Raw genomic sequence first — 14,785 nt, forward strand, 5'->3', positions numbered from 1 at the left:
AAGGTGATTCTTAACCACTGGACCACCAGGGAAGTCCCCTGCCCCATGGCTTTAAAGAGCCTGCCTTGTTCCCTGGAGGCCTGGCTGCCCCCTACCCTTGGGTTCCTTGAGACATCTCTGAAGACTTGTATTAAATTCTCTTTTATTCAGCTTGGCTGAGCGGTTTTTGTTCTGCGCAGCCAAGAGTCTTGGCTAACATTTACGTCATTGATGTCACCATCACGCTCTCAGCAAACACTTCCACACCTCCCACCTTGCCCCACACTTTGGTCTGAGAGCTCTACATGCAATAACTTGTTAAATCCTCATAACATTTCTCTGAGGTAGGTAGCACTATCATCTCATTCTCAGATGTGGAAACTGAGGCACAGAGGGTAAGTAACTTGCCCTGGTCACACAGCTAGGAGGTGGTGAAGCTGGGATTCACTCACATCCAGACAGAGCCCATGCCCAACACTGCAGTTTTACCATATATTGTTGAGCTGAAGTTTGTATTTTTAGACATCTTTAACACATTCTCTTGGAAGAATTTCGTTCTAAATGCTAAACACCACCAGGAGCCCTGAGTGAGTCCTAAATGAAGCTGGGTGGGTCCGAGAGCCTAGATCTCTCTGTCTGCCCCCCAGGTCCTGCCTCTCGCTTTGCCGGGCCTGGCAGAGGAAGCGCGGGAAGGAGCTGCCAGGCCAGGCCAGGGCTTGGCGGCAAAGCTGCTTGTGCGCGGGAGGCCAGAGCCGCGCCCTGGCACCTGGCAGGCAGCCCGGCCCCACCGTTGAGAAAATACCTGGAACAAAGGCGTCCTCCCGCCACGACTGGCCGCCTCTCCTGTGCCTGCAGGGCCGAGGCTGAGGAATCTGACCCCCGGGCCAGGCCAGGCCGGGTCCTTACACGGCCTCAGGAGGCCCAGCCGGGAACACCCGCCGGGCTTTCTGGGGTGGGCATCCCAGGGGGTGCTCTTCCTCTCACCCCATTTTCACCCAGGGGCTCTTTGGGCTGCCTGGACTTCCGGTTACTGCCACTCTCCCGCCAGGTGTCTTCACAGGGCAGGTGGTTCACAGCTCTAGGGCCTGGCAACCCCCAGCCAGGAGGGCCATCTCATAGCCCTGGCTGCTCAGCGGAGCAGACTGGACGGGTGAGAGCCCCTGGTGGAGAGCCAGTGGCCCCACAGAGGAATCTGAACTAGGGGCCCGGGAGAGTGAAAGGTAGAAAACTCTGGACACCCCCCTCAGGGTAGTGGCGTGGTTCTTGATGGACATATCTTGAGCAAAGCTGGACACTCCTCAGAGGGGAGAGCCAGCCTCCTGAGCGGGTAGCCAGCCTATGGCCCATTCCTTCTCCTTTCTCCCCTCCTTCCTGTGAACAAGACTTCGGGAGCATGAATATGGGCAAGAGACCACCCCACCGCAGCTCTTTCATTCAAAAAACCCCGGAGCCCCAGGCCCAACTCCCAGCCCCAGCCGGCAGCGCGCCTTTCCCCACCCCTGTGCTCTAGTGACCATGTCAGCCGGGCCACCGCAAGCCCGTGTGGTGCTTCTGGTGACTCAGCTAAAGAAGCTGCTTTCTCCAGGTGGACGCAGCCTTCCTCCAGGGCCCCCAGCTGTGCCAAGCGGAGCAGGGCGTGGAGCTGGACTTCAGCCCCTGCTTGCTTCTCGCTCTGTGCGTGTGTGCAGACCCAAGCGGCGGTGCTTCATGCAGAGCAACAAGGCCTGGGAGGAAAATCCCCAGCCGGGACCCTCGGCCCCTGATTCCCAGGCCAATCCCTGTTCCCCTGACCTGGATATTCCCTGGGCTGGATGAAGGAAGGCCATTTCAGAGGTGGTCCTTCTTCATGGGCCCGAACCAACTCTAGAGAGCAGGGCAAGGATTCAAGAGGGGTTCCCTAGAAAAAGCTCCCAACACCACTGAGGGACGCCTTCTCCGCAGGCAGCACCTCCTGGCCCCGGGGCAGCCCCTGGAGGAGGAGCTCCCAGCTCCTTTGGTGGCCTCAAGGCCACTCTGGGGGCAGGATGCTAGCCGGGACATGCTCTTACGCCTGGTGTGTTAGTCTATGTGGACGATCAGGCAGAGGCGGCACGGAGCCAGCACCCTCTGGCCCGGCTTTCTGGTCCCTGTGCTTACTGCTCCGTGCTCGGACCCAGGAGCCTGGAGGCTCGGGGCCTGGCCAGCCTGTTTCTGCTCATTTCAGTCCCTGTAGTTCATCACAGAGCCCAGGACATGGGGCCCTGACCCACTGCAGAGCCAGCTCAGAGCATGGCCTGCACAGATGAATGAGAGAATCATCCAGAGAAAGAGGCCCTCATGAGGCCACTGGGGCTGCCAGGGCCTGGGGTTCCAGGACCATGGCCCCAGCCTTCACTGCAAGCAGGACTTCCTAAGCCTCACGCCCTTTTCTACAGAACGGCATCAATGACGCCTGCCTCCCTTGGCTGCTGCACAAATTCCTATTAATAATAACAGCAGCAGTAACAATAATATACCACCACTTCTCGAGCACTTCCTCTCTGTTAGAGCTTTGCATGAATCCTCACAACAGTGCAGGAAGGAGTTGCTCTCCCCATTTTACAAAGAACTTGGTAATGACTTAGTGAAAGAAGCCTTGCTCAGGAAATGCAGCTGGATCCCTTGAGTGTGCAGGGCAGTGTGGGTTGTGTGGGGCCCCTGGTGTCTGTGGAGTTCACAGCTGGGGAAGGAGCCCCCACCATGGTCCAGAATCCATGCTCCCACCCTGTCTTCCCCAGGTCACCTAAGTCTAGGGCCAAGGTCAAAACTGCCAGGAGGCTGGAGTCCTGGGCTCTGGTCCCCCTTGCGCTCCTAACTGGCTCTGCCACCTGGGTCGGTCACTCTCCCTCCCTCACCCGGTTTATCCTATTGTAACGTGAGAAACAGGGATCAGATCCCTGATACCAAGATCTCTCACCACAAAGAAAGGCTGGAAGTTCAGGCAAACATGGAGCCTGTGTCTGGATGTCTGGCTACTCTCTGCCCCCTGGTGGACACAAGCAGCCTAGCACCCAGGGGGAAACCCGTGCTACGTGCCAAATCACTTGTCCTGTTCTACTCTTTGCGACCCCATGAACAGGTATGACCTAAGTCAAATCCCTTATACAGTGGAACTGAAAAATAGATTCAAGGGATTAGATCTGATAGAGCGCCTAAAGGACTATGGACGGAGGTTCGTGACATTGTACAGGAGACAGGGATCAAGACCGTCCCCAAGAAAAAGAAATGCAAAAAAGCAAAATGGCTGCCTGAGGGGGCCTTACAAATAGCTGTGAAAAGAAGAGAAGTGAAAAGCAAAGGAGAAAAGGAAAGTTATACCCATTTGAATGCAGAGTTCCAAAGAATAGCAAGGAGAGACAAGAAAGCTTCCTCGGTGATCAGTGCAAAGAAATAGAGGAAAACAATAGAATGGGAAAGACTAGACATCTCTTCAAGAAAATTAGATTCCAAGGAAACATTTCATGCAAAGATGGGCACAATAAATGACAGAAATGGTATGGACCTAACAGAAGCAGAAGATATTAAGAAGAGGTGGCAAGAACACACAGAAAAACTGTACAAAAAATGATCTTCATGACCCAGATAATCATGATGGTATAATCACTCACCTAGAGCCAGACATCCTGGAATGGGAAGTCTAGCGGGCCTTAGGAAGCATCACTATGAACAAAGCTAGTGGAGGTGATGGAATTCTAGTTGAGCTATTTCAAATCCTAAAAGATGATGCTGTGAAAGTGCTGCACGCAATATGTCAGCAAATTTGGAAAACTCAGCAGTGACCACAGGACTGAAAAAGGTCAGTTTTCATTCCAATCCCAAAGAAAGGCAATGCCAAAGAATGTTCAAACTACCACACAATTGCACTCATTTCACACGCTAGTAAAGCTCAAAATTCTCCAAGCCAGGCTTCAACAGTATGTGAACCGTGAACTTCCAGATGTTCAAGCTGATTTTAGAAAAGGCAGAGGAACCAGAGATCAAATTGCCAACATCCTTTGGATATTGGAAAAGCAAGAGAGTTCCAGAAAACATCTATTTCTGCTTTATTGACTATGCCAAAGCCTTTGTGTGGATCACAACAAACTGTGGAAAATTTTTCAAGAGATGGGAATACCAGACCACCTGACCTGCCTCTTGAGAAATCCGTATGCAGATCAGGAAGCAACAATTAGAATTGGACATGGAACAACAGACTGGTTCCAAATCGGGAAAGGAGTACGTCAAGACTATATTGTCACCCTGCTTATTTAACTTCTATGCAGAGTACATCATGAGAAATGCTGGGCTGGATGAAGCACTAGCTGGAATCAAGATTGTCAGGAGAAATATCAGTAACCTCATATATGCAGATGATACCACTCTTATGGGATAAAGTGAAGAAGAACTAAAGAACCTCTTGATGAAAGTGAAAGAGGAGAGAAAAAAATTGGCTTAAAACTTAACATTCAGAAAACTAAGATCATGACATCTGGTCCCATCACTTCATGACAAATAGATGGGGAAACAGTGGAAATAGTGGCAGACTTTATTTTTGGGGGCTCCAAAATCACTGCAGATGGTGACTGCAGCCATGAAATTAAAAAGACGCTTACTCCTTGGAAGAAAAGTTATGACCAACCTAGACAGTATATTAAAAAGCAGAGACATTACTTTGCCAACAAAGGTCCATCTAGTCAAGGCTATGGTTTTTCCAGTAGTCATATATGGATGTGAGAGCCGGACTGTAAAGAAAGCTGAGCGCCGAAGAATTGATGCTTTTGAAGTGTGATGTTGGAGAAGACTCCTGAGAGTCCCTTGGACTGCAAGGAGATACAACCTGTCAGTCCTAAAGGAAATCAGTCCTGAATATTCATTGGAAGGACTGATGCTGATGCTGAAACTCCAATACATTGGCCACCTGATGTGCAGAACTGATTCATTTGAAAAGACCCTGATGCTGGGAAAGATTGAAGGTGGGAGGAGAAGGGGACGACCGAGGATGAGATGGTTGGATGGCATTACTGAAGCGATGGACATGAGTTTGAGTAGGCTCCGGGAGTCGGTGATGGACAGGGAAGCCTGGCATGCTGCAGTCCATGGGGTCACAAAAAGTTGAACATGACTGAGCGACTGAACTGAACTGAACTGAATGCAGGAGACCTAAGAGATGCCGGTTCGATCCCTAAGTTGGGAAGATCCCCTGGAGAAGGAAATGGCAACCCATTCCAGTATTTATGCCTGGAAAATCCCATGGACAGGGGAGCCTGACAGGCTACAGTCCATGGGGTTGCAAATAGTTGGACACGACTGAAGTGTCTTAGCACATGTCCTACAAGTAATCCACTTTATTAGTTTTTTATGTATCCTTTTCAGGTGAGTAAATACTATCAAATATGGATATGCATTCTTATTCAGTCACACCCCTCTTTTACTCAAGGGAGGACATACTAGACTCTGCATCTTACCTTTTTCACTTAAAAAAGTGTTTTGGGGACTTCTCTGGTGGCCCAGTGACTAAGACTCTGTGCTTCCACTGCAGGGGCCCTGGGCTTGATCCCTGGTCAGGGAACTAGATCCTGCATGCTGCAACTAAGATCTGGTATGGCCAAATAAATAAATAAATAAATAATTTAAAAATATAAATTATATTTCAAAAGGAGTTCTGTAGTTTAATCAGTCCATAGAGAGCTTTCTTCTTTGAGCTTCCTAATACGTGATGGGGTGTAGCAGAGTTTATCGGCCAGTTCCTTCCTTATTACACTTGAGCTGTTTCCAGACCCCTGGCTATCACAAACAAGACTGTAATGAGTGATCTTACCTGCCCAGGGCTGATGATTAGGCAAGTGTCAAGGGCACAGCAAGAGTGTCAAGAGCACGGCAGTGGCAGGGCTGAACCAATTGTTAAAATATTGAAATGCTTGTGTGGTGCCTGGTAAATAGTACCACCGCATCTGTAACAATCAATATACTTACAAAACTCTGCTCGAACGCTTCAGTTCAAGCTGTGCTTCTAGGCTGACAGGACCTCCTGGTTGATTAACAATGTCAGGACCAGCTGGGAGGATGGCCCATGCTGCAGGGGGACTTTGTGGCTGCATTCAGCATTCTTTATAGAACATTTTGTATTTTAGAACATTTGCCGGTTTATCATTCTCCTCTAATTATCTAGCTCCTACTGCTTGTATATATTTTAGTTTTCACTGAGCTTTTATTGGTTCATTTTAATTCTTGTTCAGTAAGATGCATGCAGTGCTTTGATATCTGTAAATTTAAGACTTATGGTAAAGTGTTAAAAACAAACACCAAAATGAACAAACAAGAAATGTTGGATGTTTCTGAATATTTCTTTTAAATAGTTTATGTGAATCTTCCTTTCTCGGGAGGAAGAAGAAACAACAACCATAATCCATCACAGCCTGGGGTAGCTTTTTATTACTGTGTCCAAATCTACAGAGACTGGAGAATTTATTGATATGCAAGAATCAGTACAAAATCAGACAAATAATTTACGTTTATAGAATAAAAATATTGATAGTTTTGTGCTTCAGATTATTATGGACTGGGTACGTGTGCTAAGTCACCTCAGTTGTGTCCGACTCTTTGGGACCCCGTGGACTGTAACCTGCCAGGCTCCTCTGTCCATGGGATTCTCCAGGCATGAATACTGGAGTGGGTTGCCATTTCCTTCTCCAGGGGATCTTCCCATCCCAGGGATCCAGCCAGCATCTCTTACATTTCCTGCATTGGCAGGCAGATTCTTTTCCACTAGCGCCATCTGGGAAGCCTGGGTGATTCAGATCAATCTTATTTTTGAGGAAAAGTTGGACATGTTCACTTAAAAATCATTCTATCTAACACCTGAATGGGTTTAAATGAGTCCATTGGGAATTCCATCGTGGTCTGATGGTTAGGGATTCATGCTGCCACTGCAAAGGGCATGGATTTGATCCCTGGTCTTGGAACTAAGATCCCACAAGCCAAGCAGCTTGGCCACAAAAAGAAAAAAGAAAGAAAGCACCTCAACTCTATACCATCACAATCCCTGAAATTGTACTAAGAGCATCCTAGATTGCAAATTTCTCCAGGTGTTGGGCAAAAGCAAAAGAGTAAGTCCCCTCTGGACTTGGTCTCTGGAGGAAGATAACACCACTCTCAGCCTGAAATTGTTTCTGTAAGGAATGGTCCAAATACAGTGATGACCCAGTACATGCACATATGTAAACACAAACACACAGCAAGCACATGAGGAGTTAACATGAACAAAATCAGTACAACAATAGATGAAAAAAAAAACAGACCTCAGAGATTTCAGGTATTGGAGCTATAGACAGATCTTTATTGTATTTTTCAAGTGTTTTTCTTTTGGGCTATTATTTTCTTTTTTTTGGCTGCACTGTGAGGCATGAAGGATTTTAGTTTCCCAACCTGGGACTGGGGCTTCCCAGGTGGCACCATGGCAAAGATCCCACTGGAGAATGCAGGAGACTTAAGAGATGTGGGTTTGAACCCTGGGTCGGGAACCCCTGGAGTAGGAAATGGCAATCCACTTCAGTATTCCTGCCTGGAGAATCCCACAGACAGAAGAGACTGGTGGGCTACAGTCCATTGGGTCGCACAGGGTCAGACACGACTGAAGTGACTTAGCACACAGCACGCAACCAGGGATTGAATCCCTGCCCTCTGCAATAGAAGCACAGAGCCCTAATCACTGGACTGCCAGGGAAGTTGCCCAGTATTTGTCTTTCTCTGTGTGACTTAGTTCACTTAGCATAATGCCCTTCAAATCCATCCACGTTGTTGCAAATAGCAAAATTTTGTTCTTTTTCATGCCCCAGTAGTATTCCACTGTATATATGTACCACATCTTCTTTATCCATTCATCTGTTGCTGATCTTTTAGATTGCTTCCATACCTAAGCAATTATAAATAAAGCTACTATGAAAATTGGGGTGCATGTGTGTTTTCAAATTAGTGCTTTTGCTTTTTTAAAATAGGTACCCAGGATAGAATTGCTATTTTTAGTTTTTTGAGAAACCTCCATACTGTTTCCCACCGTGTCTGCAAGGGCCTAGCACTTTTTGAAATGAGCAGCAAGCCAGTCTCATCCCCTGGAGAATGAATGGGCACATCAGCCTCCTGTGGTCTCCTTGACCTGCCCCGTCATCTCTCTGATAAGCTGCAGAGACTGCTCAGTGCCAGGTAGTTTGATTGAGTCCAGCAAGGATAGACAGGGGCTCTCAGGGCCCAAGGTGGCTGCCTTTCCCAATAATCCAACCCCTCAATGCTCCACATTTGTAAATGAATTCAAATTTTCACATGAATAGACCATCCTATCAGAAATTCAGATTAGACCCCATCAGCAGAAGCCCAATCGGCCATATGAGTCCAGGCTGCAGTAGTGACCCAGGCTCCTGGACTCAGCCAAACGAGTAAGTCCCAGAGGGATAGGTAGGGGTTGTTTCAGATAACCTGAGCTTCCTTCTTTGTGCTGTAGGTGGACTGTTCCGCTTAAAGAAAGAAAGTAAAGTCGCTCTGTCATGTTTGATTCTTTGCGACCCCATGGACTGTAGCCCACCAGGCTCCTCCATCCATGGACTTTTCCAGGCAAGAATACTGGAGTGGGTTGCCATTTCGCTTAGACTATGGCATTAATTCAAATTCACATGCATACAACCATACACCCACAAGGGAGTATAAAGCTAGACTCCTAGCCATTGCAGCCACACAGGAGAGCTTAGACAGACCTGCTAACCTTGGACCTGTGCCATCTCTGTGGCTCCGTGGCTAAAGTAAAAGGTGCGTCTCTGGTTTTATTTTTTTTCTGGCTGCGCCATGCAGCTTGTGGTCTCCTAGTTCCCTGATCAGGGATCGTGCCCCTGCAGAGGAAGTGCAGAGTCCTATCCACTGGACCCTCAGGGAATTCTAGGTGGGTAACTGATTATGGTCTTGGGATCATGGTCTCTGTTGACAAGGAATGACTCATACTGCTATACAGAACCGGGGTCAGTGTATGCTCCTGGTTCCTAGAACCCCCCTTTATCTGGGAACCCAACAAAGAAAATGTGACCCAAGGGGCAGGGCAATTGTCAATAATTACAGAGGGTGATAGATAAGTCAGAAAGCAACCCCCATCCTTAGTGGGGAAGCATTCATGCCTCACTCTCCCCCACATAAAAACGTGCACCTCCAAGACTTTTGTGGTAACAGACTGGGGCCAAGTTGGAAGCTATACATGCAGTGGGTTTCGCCATAGCTAAGGGACTTAGGGCCAAGGGCCCAGCACATTTTGTTGGCGCAAGTCAAAGAGGTTATTTGAACAAAAGCAAAACATATAATGAACTTCAACTTTGGGACTTCCCTGGTGGTCCAGTGGTTAAGGCTCTGAGCTTTTACTGCCAAGGGCAAGTGTTCAATCCCTGGTTGGGGAACTAAGATCCCACATTCAGCATGGCCAAAAATAAAATAAAATAATAATAAAGGAAACAAACCCCCAGACTCAGCCTTCAATGTTTTCAGATGACAGAATAAACTCTTGTAAAATATGCTATTAAAAAAAAAATTCTTCTGGCTTATTGAGCCCTGAAACTTGGTCAAAGTATGCTTATAAAGCTATGTGAGTTGAAGGCAAAAGAAAAAAATCAATAACATTAAGCCAATTAATCAAGTATGACATTTAAATTAATGATCTTCATGACTGGGTTGATAATAGAGATATTCTATAATATATAAAAACCTCACACACCTACTAAACTGGAGAATATCAGTAGTAACATTTCTAAAGAAATTCTCAATTTCATTCACTGTATGTTTTTTTCTATTCAATTTACATGACTTTATATAAAAAGGTAGGACCTTTCTTGTTACCTAGTCCAATAAACAACCAAAATAATAAAAAAAATCTTACACAGTATTATAATGGTTAGAATAACTTTGAATATAAACAGTTAGTTCAGAACAAGCTAAGAAAAGTTTTAACACCATGAACAATATCACTGCTTTTGAAGAAAAATTCTCTATTGAGAGGACACAGGACCTAATAATGATCAATTTTTTTTAAATGATGATCAATTTAATGGAGAAAGTATAAGAAGAGTTTAATGTCAAATCATGGCTCAGATGACAGTATCATTTAGCTAGTGACAATTGCATTATATGAGTAACATGCTCACATTTTCTAAAAACCAATATATGATTTGGAAATCATTAGAATAATTTGATGAATAGGTTGTGTACATGCTCAGTCATGTCTGACTCTTTGAGACCCCACTGGGCTGTTGACCACCAGGCTCCTCTGTCCAAGGAAATTTTCCAGGCAAGAATACTGGAGTGGGTTACCATTTCTTCCTCCAGGGAATCTTCCAGAGCCAGGGATAGAACTCACATCTCCTGCATTGGCAGATGGAGTCTTCACCATTGAGCCACCTTAGAAGCCCATAAAGAAAGATTATCACCTACAATTTTGTGTCACTTGTTAATCATAGAAGATGTAGACAAAAGGGAATATTTTAAAATTATTGCTATACAAGCATATAGACAAATACACATACATTTTAATGATCACACCCACTTGTTATATATTTTGAATATCATCCTTTTACATATATCATTTCTCAGTCCAGAGACATGTCTATACAGCAAATTCTCGCAAGAAGGATTGCTGAGTCTAAGTGCAAGTGCATTTAAAATTTTGACAGATACTGTCAAATTGCCCTTGGTAGACACTGTACTATTTTTGTACTCCCATCAGGAATTTATGAGTACCTGTTTCCTTACAGTCTCATCACAGCTGTATTGATAAAATTTTTGATTTTTTTTTGTTCTTTTGATAGGTGTGAAATTTTAGCTCAATGCAATTAAAATTTGTACTTTTCTTATTATGAGTGAAGTTGGCATATTTTTTATATATTTAAAGATTGCTTGCATCTCTTTTCTTGTGAACTGTGTATTGATGAAGGTCATGTCAAGCATATTAAATTTTATTTATTTTATTTTTTTAATTCTAAGAGCAATAGGAAAGTGCTATAGGGTTACTTATTGGGAATGAATATATGCAGATTTGCACTTTATAAAAGCACTTCTTGGACTTCTCTGGCTATCCAGTGGTTAAGACTCCATGCTTCCAATGCAGAGGGTATGGGTTTCATCCCTGGTCAGGCAACTAAGATCCTGCATGTTGTATGGTGCAGCCAAATTAAATAAATAAATAAAATAGAGCAAGCACCTCTGCAGCTATATCCTAAATCTTCTCCCTTCACAGTATCCTGTTTCCCTGCAAAGAATAGTGCAAAATTCCCAGAAGCCTGGAGAGATGGAATTCTGAGCACAGAAGAAGTGTCCTTGGATAGGAGGGAATTAAGGGAGGAGAAGGCAGTTGTGTGACAGCTTCTATTTTCTCTGTCAAGTAGAACATTCCATCATTTGCCAAGTGTGAACAGGTTAGAAGAGAAGATAGAAGTCTGAGAACAGTGTATCTAAACAAAACATAATAAAAGTGAATAGCAGCCTTGAAATTGGTAACTATGAATTTACAGTGTCACTTACATGCCCTGTAGTTCATGTTCTTCGGCAATTGAGCAGCATGGATGTAGGCACAATGGAGATGGGTAGCTGGGTTCACCTAGAGTTTGGAGTTTTGATGTGTAAGTGGTAAAGGCAATGGGGTTCAGATTGTTTGAGGAGGTGATGAACAGGGGACTTCCCTGCTAGTCCAAGGGTTGAAAGTCCGCCTGCCACGGCAGGGAGCGTGGGTTCGGGCCCTGGTTCGGGAAGATCCCACATGCCACAGGGCAACTGGGCTTCCATAGCCACAGATACTGGATCCTAAGAGCCCCAGAGCCAGTGCTCACCAGCAACACGAGAAGCCACCGCGATGAGAAGACCATGCACTGTACAAAGTGTGGCCCCCGTGCAGCAGTGAAGACCCAGCACCGCCAAAAATAAATAAGTAAATGAAATAAAACAATAGAACATGAAATTTAAGTTGGTTAAAGAGCAAAGCTGAAACTAATGCTGAAGCTGAAACTCCAATACTTTGGCCACCAGATGCGAAGAACTGACTCATTTGAAAAGACCCTGATGCTGGAAAAGATTGAAGGCAGGAGGATAAGGGGATGACAGAGGATGAGATGGTTGGATGGCATCACCGATTCAATGGACATGAGTTTGAGTAAACTCTGGGAGTTGGTGATGAACAGGGAGGCCTGGCGTGCTGCAGTCCATGGGGTTGCAAAGAGTTGGATACAACTGAGCGACTGAACTGAACTGAACTGAACTGAAAGAGCAAAATGAAGTCAGAAAAGAGTTGATGGATAGGGAGAAATTGGATGGTTCAGTGAACTGGATGTCTTGAGGAGGTTCAAGAAGAGAAGAGTGTGATGGGTGGAGAAAAGCAAGTTGGAAAGACGCAAAACTGTGAGCTTACAGTGACTCTGCTCTTTGACAAGGTACAGGGGGTTGTCACAGATATTAGGGGTACAGGGAAGTTCAGAAGACAGTGAGGAGGTAAGGAATAAGGAATCCGGGAGGGCAGAGTCATGGGCCATGGTCCTGTGCCTTTCTTTGCAGATAGAAGCTTTTCAGAGGATCTTGGCCACACTTGTGTGGAGAGTGTGTGGAAGCACAAGAGTTTGCATTGTGTTTCAGTTAGAATTTTTTAAAAATTTATTTATTTTTGCCACACCACACAGCTTGTGGGATCTCAAGTTCCCTGACCAGAGATTAAAATCAATCCACAGCTGTGAAAGCCTGGAATCCTAACCATTAGGCTAACCCATAGGGTTAGAATATTTTAGAGAAATCATTTCTTTCAAGCAGTTTCCAACGAATGCAAATGGAGCAATTACAAAAATAAAGCATGTGTGTTAAAAATTATAAAGAAAGCCTCAACAAATTCTAAAGCGTTAATGTCATACAGTCTAAGTTCCCCAATCATGATTCAGTAAAATTGCATATTATAATGGGCTTACATGTTTGGGAACCATCCTACTGATAAATACATTTTGTTGAAAAAGGAAATAAAAAAGAAATTTGAAAAATATTTAGTTCTGAATGATAATGACAGAAGTACAGGTCAAAGTTTGTGGGACACAGCTAAAGCAGTACTAGAGGCAAATTTATTATATTAAAACACATTTAGTGGAAACAGTGAATGTATAAAAATTAACAAGCTCTCAAGAGAATTGAAAACATACATTCATACAAAGTGTAAGCAAATGTTCAGAGCAGCAACTGTTTAAAATAGCCTCATAATAATGCAAATGTTTTAACTATTGTATACATATAGTACAAACAATACAGATGTCCATTAAATGGTGAATGGATAAACAAAATGTGGCATGTCCATACAATGGAATGTTTCCACCATAAAATGGAATAAAGTACTGCTACATGCTACAACAAAGATGAACCTCAAAAACATATTAAGTAAGGACACATATGATTCCACTTTTGTGAAATGTCCAGAAAAGACAAATCTTTAAAGAGAGGAAGTAGATTGGTGGTTGCTTAGGGCTGGGGATGGAAATGGGAATAAACTGCAAGTGGGTGTGTTTCTGTCTTTTGAGGGTGATGGGAAATAGTTTAAAATTATACTGTGGTGATGGTTGAACAACTCTGTAACTATACTAAGAATTATTCAATTTTATACTTAAAACAGGTTAATGTTATGGTGTATAGATTATACCTTAATGAAGTGTTAAAGATTAATGAGGCAAGCATTCAATTTAAGATGGTGAAGAACAGCAATAAAACAAACCCCTAAAAACAGGAACAAAGGAAATGATAAAGTCACAAATCAAGGAAAAAGAGCAAAAAAAGAAGGAAAAATATTTTAAACTTATTTTCTTGAAAAAAATACATATAGTTGGTAATTGTCCAGAGATGGGGTAGTTATCATAGAGCCTGAATCCATTTACAACTTAAGTAAACAACTGCCAGTAACAAGTATGTCCTAAAGCTTGTAGTCATTACATTCTTCACTGATGATAGGATTTGCCAATTCAGTTGTAGGATCTGGCTTCTGTTGATTGGCTAGTCTGTGATCATTTCTAAAGTCCAAGCACTTCTCATGTATTATCTCTTTGCATTCTCAATAATAGCCCAAAGAGGTAGGTATTATTATTATCCACATTTAATGGATCTCAGAGGAGGGGAGCCTTGGCTGAGGTCACATAGCTCTGGGGTCTCTAGTCTATTTCCCCCAGGTGCTAGGCTGCTGGTGTCCACCAGGGGGCAGAGAGAAGTCAGACATTCAGACACAGGCTCCACGTCTGAACTTCCAGCCTTTCTTTGTGGTGAGGGATCTTGGTCAAGGATCTGACCCCTGTTTCTCACGTTACAACAGGGTAAACCTGGGGAGGGAGGGATAGTGACCAACCCAGGTGGCAGAGCCAGTTTGAAGCACAAGTGGGACCAGAACCCAGGACTCCAGCCTCCTGGCAGCTTTGACCTTGGCCCTAGACTTAGGTGACCCTCCGCACCCAGGTGAGACAGGATGGGCATGGATTCTGGACCACAGTGGGGGCTCCTTCCCCAGCTGTGAACTCCACAGACACCAGGGGCCCCACACAACCCACACTGCCCTGCACACTCAAGGGAGTCAGCTGCATTTCCTGAGCAAGGCTCCTCATCACAGTCATTACTAAGTTCTTTATAAAATGGGGAGAGCAACTGCCTCATAGCACTATTGTGCAGATTCATGTAAAGCTCTAACACAGAGGAAGTACTCAGAGAAGTGGCTATATCACTGTGGTTGTTGCTCTTTTTATTATTACTAAATTTTATTATTAACAACACCAACCAAGGGAGGCAG

Source organism: Cervus elaphus, chromosome 20 (assembly GCF_910594005.1).
Source record: "Cervus elaphus chromosome 20, mCerEla1.1, whole genome shotgun sequence".
In the NCBI taxonomy this organism is placed as follows: Eukaryota; Metazoa; Chordata; class Mammalia; order Artiodactyla; family Cervidae; genus Cervus; species Cervus elaphus.